Raw genomic sequence first — 14,159 nt, 5'->3', positions numbered from 1 at the left:
CAAGATATCTAGCAAGGATGGATTCAAGAATTCACTCTTGAATTCATACTTAGTGCTTCTTGGAAGAGTATTAACAAATCCTTTATGATCCGTTCAATGTCTGTCCTTACAGGCACCTACTATTCCCCAACATATACTTTATACCTAGGTTTAGACTGAACATATACTGAACATACATTACACTGTATACAGTTCCCTAAACAAGCTCTTTTATGCCTAGGTGTCTATTCACCTTCTTTTTGCTCTACATGGAATGCCACTGTGTTTTTTTTTCAGTCAGAAAGCAAATTCTTACTCATCTAAGACTCTGTTCCTTTGTTTCAGTAGTGTTTCATTCTTTTTTTGTAGTTTTCTCTTTTCAAATTTTTTTTAACAGTAGTAACTGATAAAAGGCGAAGCTCATATTGAAACTCAGTTGCGTCTGCTGCCACAGTTGGATTTATTATCTACTATAATAAGCTATACCGTAGAGTTATATTAAGTAGACCACGTAAGTAGAGTATGCAGAGCTATAATTTAAAATTTTAATTCTCCAACTCCTCTTAAAGTAAGTTTTAAGGAAATTTATTTCTTACTCCTTTTCTCAGAATAGGAAAACTCTTTGTCATTTAGTCCAAGAACATGTGGCCCATTGGCCAGTCCACAAATATTGCACAGGACTTTTATTTTACATTGTAGAAGAAACTACAAAAATTTTTCCTTTCAAAAATTGCTTTTGTGAAACAAAGCAATACATTTAACAAGGAAACAGAAAACTTTAAAAGCAAAATTGATGGGGCATTGAATTTAATTCATGTGATCCTTTATTTCTCATAAATCTAGCAGAATTATGTAACAAACATTAGGTCAGGTTTCAGTGTATGCAGATGAATAAGTTATACTTCTTGTCCTGCAGGACTTCAGAGACTATTTGGTTTATACAGTATCTAGTGACCTACTTTTATAGAACAAATGGTTTAAAAGAGATTTTGGGGAAATTACTTAAGGATACCCAGTCTATATTTTGTTAACAAATAATAAGTTTTGTGATATAATATATTGTGATTATAATATTATAAATAAGATATAATATTTAGTACACAAAATATTTCATCTCTTCTAGAGCTCAATTTCTGGAGTCAGACTGTCCTATTAGAATTATGACTGCCTTTACTTCTAACTGTGTTATGTTGGGCAAGTTACCCAAACTTTGATTCAGTTTTTTCATCTCTAAAATGGTGATAATAATTATAACCTACTTAAAGTTCTTTGGAAAATTAAATAAAGTATTGCATACAGAGTGCTTAGAATAGTACCTGACACAGTATTTTCTTAATAAATATTAGTTATAATCATTTTTTACCACCACCATCATCCTCATCACTTGATCAAAGTGGACATTCTATAAATGTTGCTGACCTCCTATTCTCTGAGTGCAAATACCCTCCTCATAGATATTAAATCTTTATTGACAAACTAAGTAGATTATTTATTTTTACTTTCCTGTGATGTATGTGCAGTTTGATTCAATTTTAATTCAGGAAAATGTTGAAAATCTATGGCAAAGCACAAGTGCTAAGCACTATAGGGAAAAACGTTTCAATCTGTGGGTATATTGAGATTCAAAAGAGAGACTGTTCCCTTATTAGTACTTCATAGGCAGAGTGTCATTTGAGATGACATTGACAGATTTGTCCTTTTAACAAGGTGATCTTTATAAAATTAAGAAGAATGGAAGCCATAGGAAGTATTTCTGATAAAGTGATCAACAGTATCTATGGCACAGATGGTGCTAGGTCAGTATGAGGAAAAACAGCTAAGAAGATAGCAGGAGATAATCCTGAAAATAAATGGGGTTTATGCTCTTATAGGGTATTATGAAGGTTAAGGCTATGCTAAGAAGTTCTACTTAATTTGGTTGATGGTGAGAATCATTGCAGGTTTTTGAGCTATTTATATCACAATCAGAGTGCTGCTCTAGAAAAATTAATCTGCAGGGACTAGAATTAGAGTCCAAAGATGAGAATCATAATCTGTTGTAACAGCAAGACCAAAAGTACAGAAAACATGGAGTAGGGAAGAGGTAGTATGTCAGGCATAAGGCTAATGTAAAGAGCTAAAGAGATACATATTAAAGCAAGACTTAGTATGACATGCTACTTTTCAAATGTGGGTAATGATAGAGAGATGATGGTTAGAATGCTAGTGCCAGGAACAGGAAGAAGTGTGAAGGAAGTAGTTGGAGGGAGACAGCAGTAGATTCAGTTTGAGACATTTTGGAGACACAGACAAAGATGTTCAGTTAGCAGATAGAAACAGAGGTCTATAGCTCAGGAGAGAGAAAGGTTAAAAAAGAAAAACTTGTCACACAGAATAAAAGTCATTGAATTTTATTTAATTTTATTGAATTTTATTCAGTGACTTTTATTCAGCTCACAAGTCATTGAATTTTAACTTAAGCAATTTTTTTTTCAAATGTTCATGTATACTTTGCTTAATAACTTTCTTTAGTTCCACCTTTTCATTCCACTTGCAAGCCATGGAAGCAATGGCAGTCATACATAATAAACAAAAGAGAAATCTACTGATATTCCAAGATCAAGATAAGGGAGAAGATGTACATATTGAAGAGGAATTAAAATATACTACAGAGCAGTGCCTTCAACTTCTTTAAAATACTTCAAAATGTCTATCAATGATGGGATGAGCACTGGGTATCATACTATATGTTGGCAAATTGAATTTAAATAAAAAAAATTTTTAAATGTCTATCAGTATTTAGAATATCTACAGGTTTACATTTATTTGCTTCTCTCACATTCTCTTAGTTTAAGTATTTTAAAGGTACTATTATTTTCTACCTCTTTTTCATTTAAATTATTAAATAAGCTTCTGTAGGCCTTTTAGAAGGTGAGCCTGTGGGGGGAAAAAAAAATGTTCCAAATTCCAAGTAACTGATTTCAATATGAATTTTTAGAACTTAACCATTTTGTCAACTTAAAATTGTTTGTATTTATCATGGCCCAAAAACGGTCCCTTTATTACCTCCCAGGAAAAACCTATCAAATTTTATTAGTGGAAGACAAGGCTATAATTGTTAATAAACAACCTTGAGATCTCAGTAGCTTAAAACACATCAAAGGTTTACTTCTTGCTCATATTATATATCCATAATGAGTAAGTAAAAGTGTTGGTCTATGTTAGCATCAGTCAGAGACCAAGACTACCAGAACCTCCAAGCCACATGGCTCCAGAGAAGGAAGAAAGAAAAATATGGAGATTGGCAAACTTCTCTTGAAGGCTTCCACTCTGAAGTGATAAATATAATTTTTGTTTATATTTCCTTTGATAATAGGAAGTCATATGGCTAGGTCAAACTTTAAGGGGGTGGGCAAATGCTTGGAAGGATTAGAACTGGAATGCTGGTGAGCAAGCAGCCTAATGATCCTGAAAGGTATTTTCTAGTTTTTCTGAAATTTTTAAGAAGATTTTATTTATTTATTTATTTATTTATTTATTTATTTATTTATTTATTTATTTTTAAGGTATTATTTATTCATTTGATGAAATAGCACAGGCAGGGGTGGGGGTACAGGCAGAGGGGGAAAGAGAAGCAAGCCTCCCACCTCGCAGAGAGCCTGACGTGGGGCTTGATCCAAGGACCCTGGGATCATGACCTGAGCTGAAGGCAGATGCTTAGCTGACTGAGTGACCCTGGTGCCCCTAAAGATTTTTATTTTTAAGTAACCTCTACACCCATTGTGAGATTTGAACTCACAACTCCAAGATCGAGTCAAACGCTCTACTGCCTAAGCCAGCCAGGTGCCTGGGTTTCCAGGATTACTAGAATCCCTTAAAAAATACATCCTGAGACATTATAGCTATACTACCATATTTAGTGTATCTAGCAACTGTAGTAGCGCAGGGCACATTGATTAAACCTAGAATTCTGGAGCCAGACTATATGACTTTGAATATTGGCTTCAGTTATTAGCTATTGTGCAAATTATTTAACCTATATGTCAGTTTTCTCATCTTCAGTGTATAGAAAATAGTTCATATTAATAGGGAAGGATTAAATGAGAGTACAGTGTTACAAAATTATAAATATGTGAAATTATATAGAATACAAACTATAGATATCCAGAAATAGATCTTTTTGATAGGTAAGTTTTCTCAGCTTATACCATTAAGGGTGTTTAATCATTTTATATAAAGACTTTTAAAGTTGATTATATCTTTCTTTTATAAACATTTTCTTAAATGTACTTTAATACAATAAACATAATTTAAATTTTTATTGAAAAGTATAGTGTAGGTGAATACCTTGGGCTTTGGAGCCAGAGTACCTGGGTTCAAGTGCTTTATGAGTATTAGCTGTGACTGTTTTTTACAATTGCTGATTCAAGTTATAATTTTGAAGATAGTTTATTATACAGGAGTGTAAACATGACTGTGCTGAAGTATTTCTCCTTGCTAAATGGTTCCAAAATTCCATGTATTTTTAATTTTTATACACAGGTTTTCTGTTTTCTCCTCTTATTTTTAGCTGCCGCTTCTCATTTCTGTACCAGCAGCAGTTCTATAGCAGCAATTTTCCTTTCCTCTAATGATATATTTCTAATCTCCTGTGGTCCTGGAAACTGACAAGTGAGCTTATTTGAAGTGTATATTTTGTTAAAAACGAATTCCAAATAAATGCCCAAAAGGTTTTCTTCCCAATTACATACTGCTCCTAGTACAGTTTATTGCATGGACTTTGTAACATTTCTTTTAACTGTAAAGAAACCTATTTTGTTTGATTGTTCTCTCTGCTGTGTCCAAGGAAATTGTACTTAGTGTATAAATGATTTCCTGATAAATGATTGATTAATAATAGAAGAGTCAGTTTTATACTTGTTAATTTGTATGTTACTTATGTGGAAAATTATATCATTATCTCTTAACACGATAAACTGAATTTCTCAATTAAGTAATTAAATGATATATTTAATATCTCTGGTCTTTGGCCACTATTATTATTTTTTAAAGATTTTATTTATTCATGAGAGACACAGAGAGAGAGAGAGAGAGAGAGAGAGGCACAGGCACAGGCAGAGGGAGAAGCAGGCTCCATGCAGGGAGCCTGACATGGGACCTGATCCCACATCTCCAGGATCACACCCTGGGCTGAAGGCGGCGCTAAACCGCTGAGCCACTCAGGCTGCCCTGGCCACTATTATTATATAGAAGTTGTAGTAAGGAAGCATTACAGACAGAGAGCATAGATTTTAAAGGGATAGGATATAATTAGTATAGAGCAGTGACATTCAAACATCTTTTATCACTATCTATAGGAAAGTACAGTTTGCAATCTAGTACTCATGTGTGTAACATGCTTTATATATGCATGTGTATATATCCATATGTGCATATTAATATACATTATATTTTATTATATATTATTATTTTAACTTTTTAATATTCAGAAAGCAGTATTTACCATTTCTATGTGCAATGAACTGTATTTTCTATTCTTTTTTCTATTTATGACTTACTCGTTGATTTTATGTTCTCTGATTTGATTCACTCATTTGGAAAAAATTGAACTAGGAGAAATGTAATTAGACTTCTTTCCCATCAAATCTTTAGAAATATCAGTTACTGTCTCCACTGGAATTTTTATGTGTTGAACAGTAGATAATCTAAGTTTTTCTAGGTTATTCTTGGCAAGTAGTGATTGGAGTGATTCCATGGAATTGAATTTTTTTTTAAATGGAAAAAACCTTTTGCAAATCAAATATTTGAAGAATTTGGGGTACATTTGCTTCATTGTAGTCATGGAGAAGGAATTGAGCATAGAGAAGAATATGAATAGTCTGGGTTTTTATATTAGAAAGAAATTCAGCTTAACATATGTTCAAGTTAATGACTGAATTAAAGAATTACCTATTTTATATGTAGAAATTGCTTATTTTTTAAAAGTTGCAAAAAATGTAAAACCACTTTAGTAAGGCTATACATGTGCTAGAACTTTTCGGAAGTGATTTTTAAGGGATGCTGTTTCAACTGAAAGCGCTATCAGATTTTAAGTAGATTTTCTTTATTATTATTTGGGGATCCCATAACTGAAAAATCTTTTTATACTTAATGAGAGATTATTTTAACTAGAGTACAATGAATCATGAATCTTTCAGGTTCTAATAAAGCTGTGCAATATGAACATTTAATCCCCTTCTCTTGTATCCTGAAACATTTAACTAGTATATTGCGACCCCTGCTGTTGTGAGACTTGCCACATAACTGAAAAAAAAAATATGTAATTGAGGATGATTGTGTGATTTGAATTATTACTAAAGGCAGAGGTGAAGTTTTCTTATGGTTCAGCTTTTTTGCCATGTGAGGCTCTGAGTGAAACGTAATTCAGTAGAACTAAAAATTATTTCAAAATTTTGTCAAATAAAGCATTTCATTTAGAAATTTTGAATTTAGCTGTTTCTTTGACATCAGGGACATATAAAGGGATTAATAATGAATTTTTGAAATCATTACTTAAAACTTTCTTTCTCCACTTACCCTGAAATTGATTTGTTTGAATAGTTTCAATATTTTCCTAAACACTGAGAAGGAAGACTTATGTTCCAAAATGTTTCAGAAATTTTGTTTGTATCCATGAGTAACCTATCTAAATATTCCTTTGTTTTGCTTTACTTAAACACTACCAAAATGATTCAATTCTTACTTCATTTTTGATATGCTACTTTCCTAAGGTTTCATAAGGATCCTAAACTTACCTCTGCTTATTAGTATCAATTATAAATCTTTTCGGTTCTATTCATCCCCATACTTGACAGATAATTTCTTGTGCCTAGTAATTGTATGTTCTTATCTGGGAGACCTATCACAACCAGTGGTTTCAGCAAATGTGATTAAACGCGAGTTGAATTGGACCTAGAAAGATGGGCTTTATTTATCCAATTGTTAGTTTAGTCAGGTTTTTTAAGATATTGAATTAATTTTTTTAAGTATTTAAAGACTTTTTGACTTCTCTAAGAATCAAATCATTAAAAAAAATTCCCTGTCATAAATCCTTAAGCCATTTGGCTTTGATGTGTCTCAAGAGTGCTTTCTTATGTCAGAATATTCTAGGTTGGGAATGGCAAGGAAATTCTTTGTCATGGTGTGTTCTTCAGTTTCCTGGAAAAGGCACTGATAGTGTTTCAAAAGTAACTTGAAAACTAAATTTTCTTAGGTTTTTGTCTGATGCACCAGGCAAATGTTTTTGTACCCTTCAGTCACTTTGGCTTGGATGTTTCACAAGCTAAGTATTGTTTGATGTGCTTAAGGATGATGTTATAAAGATGCAAGCATAAATTCACAACTGAAGTGTATTCTTTGGACAAACCTAGATCATCATGATATAGTTCATGCATATAACTTAAATATCACATAATGGTAGAGACAGTGTATTGCAGAATTTATAATCAATAATTTAAAAAATACTACATTTCACTAATGAACTCTTTTGAACAATTTTGAGTTTATTTACAGTATTCTTTTTCCTGTGTAAATGATATTGATATGTATTTTAAATAGAGTAATATTCTGAGTTTTCATGTCAGCTTTTCAGTTTTTGGCTTGATTTCCAAAGGAATCTAAACTCAAGAGAGTAAACCTTATAAAATGTGCAGGTCTCATCCTACATATATGAATTTTTTGCGTTTGTTAAAACAAAAATGGAATAGGCACAGCCAGCCTAATGTTTAAACAGATTAGGTAGCTGCTACCTGTAAATTATAGGCAATCACCACTTTCCACAATTTTTCTGCTCTTTTGTAAGTTTCCCTTGTTTATTAGGAGAGACTGTAGGAATTCAATAGTTAGAGCATCAGTTTTCAAATTTTTGGTCTCAGGACTCTAACACTTAAAAATTATCAAGGACCCTCAAAGAGCTTTTTGTTTATGAGGCGTTATATCTATGGTTATTTATTCTATTTATAATTGAGAAAATTCTAAATATTCATTTAAAAATAACAAACCTGCTACATGTTAACATAAATATTTTATGAAAAATAACTTTCCAAAACAAAAAATTGGTGACAAGAGTGGCATAGTTTTACCTTTTGCAAATTTCTTTAGAGTCAGGCTTAATAGACAACATTTGGCTCTCCAAGCTCCCTCAACAATCTGTTGTGACATCATATTTTATGTATGTCTTATGTAGCCTCTTAAGAGAGAATGGGAATTTAAAAAAGAAAAGTAATATATTAGTATTGTTATAAAAATGTTGTGACTTTGTGGATCCCCTTAATGGGTCCTCAGGAAACCAGTGAGTTAAGGCATTCCTTTCAAGATTTTAATTCCTATTAAATGCAAACACTCCTGATTGTAATAATACACTAGGAGTCTCAAATTAGCAGCTTAAATCCAGCTAGACGTGCCTGGGTTTACCAAAGTTAGTTTCTTAATTTTATATTTGGACTTCTCGATATGACCCAAACTGTCCCATTCCTATAAGATAAACGTTACTTTCTCTTATCCTTAAACATTTAATTATATTTCTTGTCTTGCCCTTTAGACATTTTGAGTGTTCAACCATTCACATCTTAGAATCATTTTTATCAATTTGTTTGATGCTTTGTGAAGGAGGGTGGGGAATCTATGACATGGTATAGGGGTATGGAGATGGAAGATCCTGAGCACAGAGGGACAACAGTATACAGTAAATTCTGGATAATTAACCAGTACTAGACTTTTAATGCTGCCCAGCAGCCATACTACATCTTCTTTATCTGGTAACTCCCATTCTCCTAAGTGAGAATTTCATTCCTATACCTTCTCATAAATCTAACACCTCATCCTCAGCTCATTATCTTGTTTTGCTTCATATTTCACTGAGAAAGTAGAAGCAGTAAAAACAACTTCTGGAAGTTCCTATTGCCACACACTTAATCTCCCCTCTGTCTGTAGTTTGCTTCCCTCCCATTACTGTGGATGGACTTGCTTCTCTTCCCATAGGCCAACATTCCCTCCCCATCCCATTCCCTGTCACCTACTCAATATTTTTGCTCTCGCAGTTCTCCTCTCTGCATTAATTTTTTCCTTTCTAGAAGATCATTCAATCAACACACCAATATGCTATTATTTCTATCATCTTAATGAAGATTCTTCTTGACTCCCACTTCATTCTTTTACCTTTCAACTATTATATTTCCTTTCTTCCGATTGTAAAATGCCTCAAGAACTATGGTCATTTCCTGCCTCCCAGTTTTTCTCTTCCTTTTTGCATACATTCATATCCTTTCTTGTTTCCTCTCTCCTCTTTCCTGTCTTGCCTCTCTCAACGCCCCCCCCCCGCCCCCGCCCTGCCCCCCTGCATTCTACACTCTTTTTAATCTTTTCCAGTTAGGCTTTCACATATATGCCCCATCACACTACTTTGGTCAAGTTCCAGTGACCACTACATTGCTAAATCCAGTGGTCAGTTCTCAGCACTTATAGTACTCAACCTGTGAACAGCATTTGTTATAGTTTCTCTCCTCATCTCTTTCCATTGATTTTCCAGGACACAATACTCTTCTGGATTTCCTCCTAAGTACCCAATCCTTCCCAGTTGCCTTTTTTGTTGCCACCTTTTCTCCCCAGTCTGTAAGCATTAGAATACCTCCCAGGGCTTAGTCCTTAGAATTTTTCTCTATCTGGGGCAGCCCAAGTGGCTCAGCGGTTTAGCGCCACCTTCAGCCCAGGGCGAGATCCTGGAGATGCGGGATGGAGTCCCACATCAGGCTCCCTGCATGGAGCCTGCTTCTCCTTCTGCCTGTGTCTCTGCCTCTCTCTCTCTCTCTCTCTCTCTCTCTCTCATAAATAAATCAATAAAATCTTTCAAAAAAAAGTGAAGGTGATGCCTGGGTGGTTCAGGTGGTTAAGCATCTGCCATCGGCACAAGTCATGATTTTGGAGTCCTGGGATTGAGTCCCAGGTCTAGCTCCCTGCTCAATGGGGAGTCAGCTTCTCCCTCTGGCTCCCCTCCAGCTCTTTCTTTCCCCCCGCCTCACTCAAATAAATAAAATCCTTTGAAAAATAAAGAAAAAGGGAAAGTTTGAGGGGCCAATGGTTGCTAAATGAAAAAAATGAAGAGCACAGAAAGTCTTGTTATTCACATTTTTTTACTATTTCTATGCCTGCTTATAGGAATTTGTTTTAAACCTTGAAATAGCACTTTAATTTCAATTACGTGATACATATTTCTTTACTGAATTTATTGTAAAATATGTAAATATGTACTGATACATATTTACATATTTCTTTACGTGATACATAATTCAAGGCGGAAGTCTTCTAATTCAGTAATAACTCAAAAGTGTGTTCCAGCGACCAATGCATGTTCATAAACTTTTTTACTCATCTGTAACAAGTAAATCTAGAAATCGAGGATAAGAGTTTAGACAACTTATGGCAACTTACTCAAATAATTATGTCTGTTGAATATAATACTTTATAAACTTCTATTTTGTGTATATTTTGCTTAATTTTATTTTTAGTATACTTTATTAAAGTATCATCTTTGACACATGGGATGAAAAATAAAAACTTGGCCCTCCACCACAGATAATTTGATAAACACTATTCAAATAGGTGAAAAGATAGATTTTTTTGTATATTTTTTATTGGAGTTTGATTTGCCAACATATAGTATAACACCCAGCACTCATCCCATCAAGTGCCCTCCTCAGTGCCCATCACCCAGTCACCCCATCCCCGCCCACCTCCCCTTCCACTACCCATTGTTTGTTTCCCAGAGTTAGGAGTCTCTCATGTTCTGTTACCCTCACTGATATTTCCCACTCATTTTTCTCTCCTTTCCCCTGTAATCCCATTCACTACTTTTTATATTCCCCGTATGAATGAAACCATATGTTTGTCCTTCTCCGATTGACTTACTTCACTCAGCATAATACCCTCCAGTTTCATCCACGTTGAAGCAAATGGTGGGTGTTCATCGTTTCTAATGGCTGAGTAATATTCCATTGTGTGTGTGTGTGTGTGTGTGTGTGTGTATATATATATATATATATACCACATCTTCTTTATCCATTCATCTTTCAGTGGACCCCAAGGCTCCTTCCACAGTTTGGCTATTGTGGACATTGCTGCTATAAACATTGGGGTGGAGCAGCCCCGGTGGCTTAGTGGTTTAGCACCACCTTCAGCCCGGGGCATGATCCTGGAGACCTGGGGTCAAGTCCCACGTCGGACTCCCTGCATGGAGCCTGCTTCTCCCTCTTCCTGTGTCTGTCTGTCTCTTTCTCTCTCTTTCTGTATCATAGATAGATAGATAGATAGATAGATAGATAGATAGATAGATAGATAGATAGATAAAATCTTTTAAAAAATAAAAAATAAACATTGGGGTGCAGGTGTCCTGCCATTTCACTGCATTTGTATCTTTGGGGTAAATCCCCAGCAGTGCAATTGCTGGGTCCTAGGGCAGTTCTATTTTTAACTCTTTGAGGAACCTCCACACAGTTTTCCAGAGTGGCTGTACCAGTTCACATTCCCACCAACAGTGCAAGAGTGTTCCCCTTTCTCCACATCCTCTCCAACATTTGTTATTTCCTGTCTTATTAATTTTCCCCATTCTCACTGGTGTAAGGTGGTATCTCATTGTGGTTTTGATTTGTATTTCCCTGATGGCAAGTGATGCGGAGCATTTTCTCATGTGCTTGTGGGCCATGTGTTTGTCCACTTTGGTGAAATTTCTGTTCATTGAAAAGATAGATTTGATTTTAGATTAGCGTACTGTTCTTTTAAGATATTCAAAAACCCATATATGTACCCTTATGTTTATAGCAGCATTATTTACAATAGCCATGATATGGAAGAAGTCCAGGTATCCATCGATTGATGAGTGGATAAAAATGATGTGTATATATGTATACACACAGACACACATAATGGAGTATGATTCAGCCATAAAAAATGAAATCTTAGCCATTTGAAACAAAATGGATATGACTCTAGAATATAATCCTAAGCAAAATAATTTACTCAGAGAAAGACAAATACTATATGATGTCACTTATATGTGGAATTTAAGAAACAAAACAAGCAAAAGGAAAAAATAAGAAAGAGACACATCAAGAAACAGATTCTTAACTCAAGGAAACAAACTAATGGTTACGGGGGGGAGGGGTGGGGGGAGGGTTAAATAGGTGATGGGGATTAAGGAGGCATATGTTGTGATGAGCACAGGTGATAGATGGAATTGTTGAATTGCCACTATATTGTACACCTGAAACTAATATAACACTGCATATTAACTGGAATTAAAAACTTGAAAAATTCTGAAAAACCAAACCAACAAAAAAAGCCACACACACACACACAAACAGACAAAATAATGAAATGTTGAATCCAACATCACAACTTACCCTACCTAGGGATACTTCTTTAGTTCATTTATGAACAGAGAAGAGAATATTTCCTTAAAAAACTGAGGAATTAGGAGTGTTACCTAGAGAAGTTGCTAGCTTTTCAATATTTGTAATAATAATAAAGATCAAATTCATACTCAATAAATATTCATCAGGTGCTTAACTTATATTAGGCACTTTCACATGTAATTTATGAATCTGTGTGCAAGTTAACTAAAAAAGTTAACTAGACCAGACATCTTTGTTCAGGTTGCCCTTTAATCACCAGAGGCACCAGCTCATTGATACAGATACAGCTGATTGCAACTAGTATGAGAGTTTGGTCCATAATTTAAATCTTTTTTTTTTTAATTTTTTTTTAATTTTTATTTATTTGTGATAGTCACACAGAGAGAGAGAGAGAATGAGGCAGAGACACAGGCAGAGGGAGAAGCAGGCTCCATGCACCAGGAGCCCGACGTGGGATTTGATCCCGGGTCTCCAGGATCGCGCCCTGGGCCAAAGGCAGGCGCCAAACCGCTGCGCCACCCAGGGATCCCCCATAATTTAAATCTTGATTCAGATTTCTCTCTGTATAAATTTTGATTCTTCTAAATTTGAAAGTTGTGAAGCATGGTAATTTGCATGGCTGGTTTGTTCTAAAGCTAATTTTATTGGTTATGGCCAGAAAATTAGGATTCCAGAGGTTCAGTAGCATATTGTCATGCCTTGTAATTCCACATGAATCATTTCCAAAAGACCTGAATTTTAGTCAGAGTATTGTTAGATGATATTGTCCTCACTGGAAGATAAATTAGGGTTTCTGAAGTGCTCTAAATGGATATAAATGCTTCTCCGTTCTGTGAGTAGACCCAGAATAGTTTTGAGAGTAAAAATGACACCTGATTCATCTTGATCTAGATTACATTAGGTAATCTAGGTTTCAGGGCATTTTCCAAGGCTGTAGAAAGATTTTATCAGCATGTAGTGAGTCAGACCAGGTCAAGAGTTAAGTGATAAATGTTTGATTTCTTCCGGTTGAGACAAGTCTGATTTCCCCTATTGTGGGAGATCACCATCACAGATACTGTTGGACTCTAAACTTTGATCACTTAAAAATTAAGGGTTATTTACTTTGACCATTCTGTCATATGTCCTTAAAAGAAAATTTAAAAAGTTAAATTCTGAACACCTTTGAAATTCCTACCTGTTATTTTTCATTATAATTAATATGACTTAATTTTTATTTTATCAAAAGCATCCTAAAATAAGAAATAAAATTTCTTATTTCAAATGCCTTTTTGACTTATTAAAAACTGTTTGGAAATTGTCAACATAAAATTTTTTCATATTAGGAGGTGTTTTCCATTTTAAAAAAACTAGGTTTTTGTTTATTAAAAACTGTTTGGAAATTGTCAACATAAAATTTTTAAAAAACTAGGTTAGGTTGTCTTTATGATGATTTAAGAAACTTAAAGTAGACTTTTTAAAAAAATTTTCATTTGGCCTGTTTATTACAAAACTGTTATGGAATTTCACACATCTGTTTCAGTAAGCAGCTCCTCATAGACTACTGCACTGTTTCTCAATTTTAATAGGCCTCATTTATCCTATAAATAAACCTACGTTTTCTTACCTGATCAAGTGAGCAAACAATAGGGGTCAGATGTGGCAAACGATTTAACAAAAAGCACATGTTTAGCCGTCAGGGTGAGGTAGAGTCATATCAAGATTGCTTGAAGTTATTAATGGCAGTAAAATTTATGCTTCCTCCTGTTTTCCCAATTA

At 34.4% G+C, this 14,159-nt stretch overlaps 1 protein-coding gene across 6 annotated transcripts in view; it reads left to right on the top strand.

Moving 5' to 3' along the window:
* The window catches only part of KIFAP3 (kinesin associated protein 3), a 157,299-nt gene that overhangs the window by 66,002 nt on the left and 77,138 nt on the right, over positions 1-14,159 (top strand). The window lies entirely within an intron of this gene.

Source organism: Canis lupus, chromosome 6 (assembly GCF_048164855.1).
Source record: "Canis lupus baileyi chromosome 6, mCanLup2.hap1, whole genome shotgun sequence".
NCBI classification, from domain to species: domain Eukaryota; kingdom Metazoa; phylum Chordata; class Mammalia; order Carnivora; family Canidae; genus Canis; species Canis lupus.
Note: the sequence above shows the minus strand (reverse complement) of the source record. Positions and strands in the feature narration are given on the sequence as shown.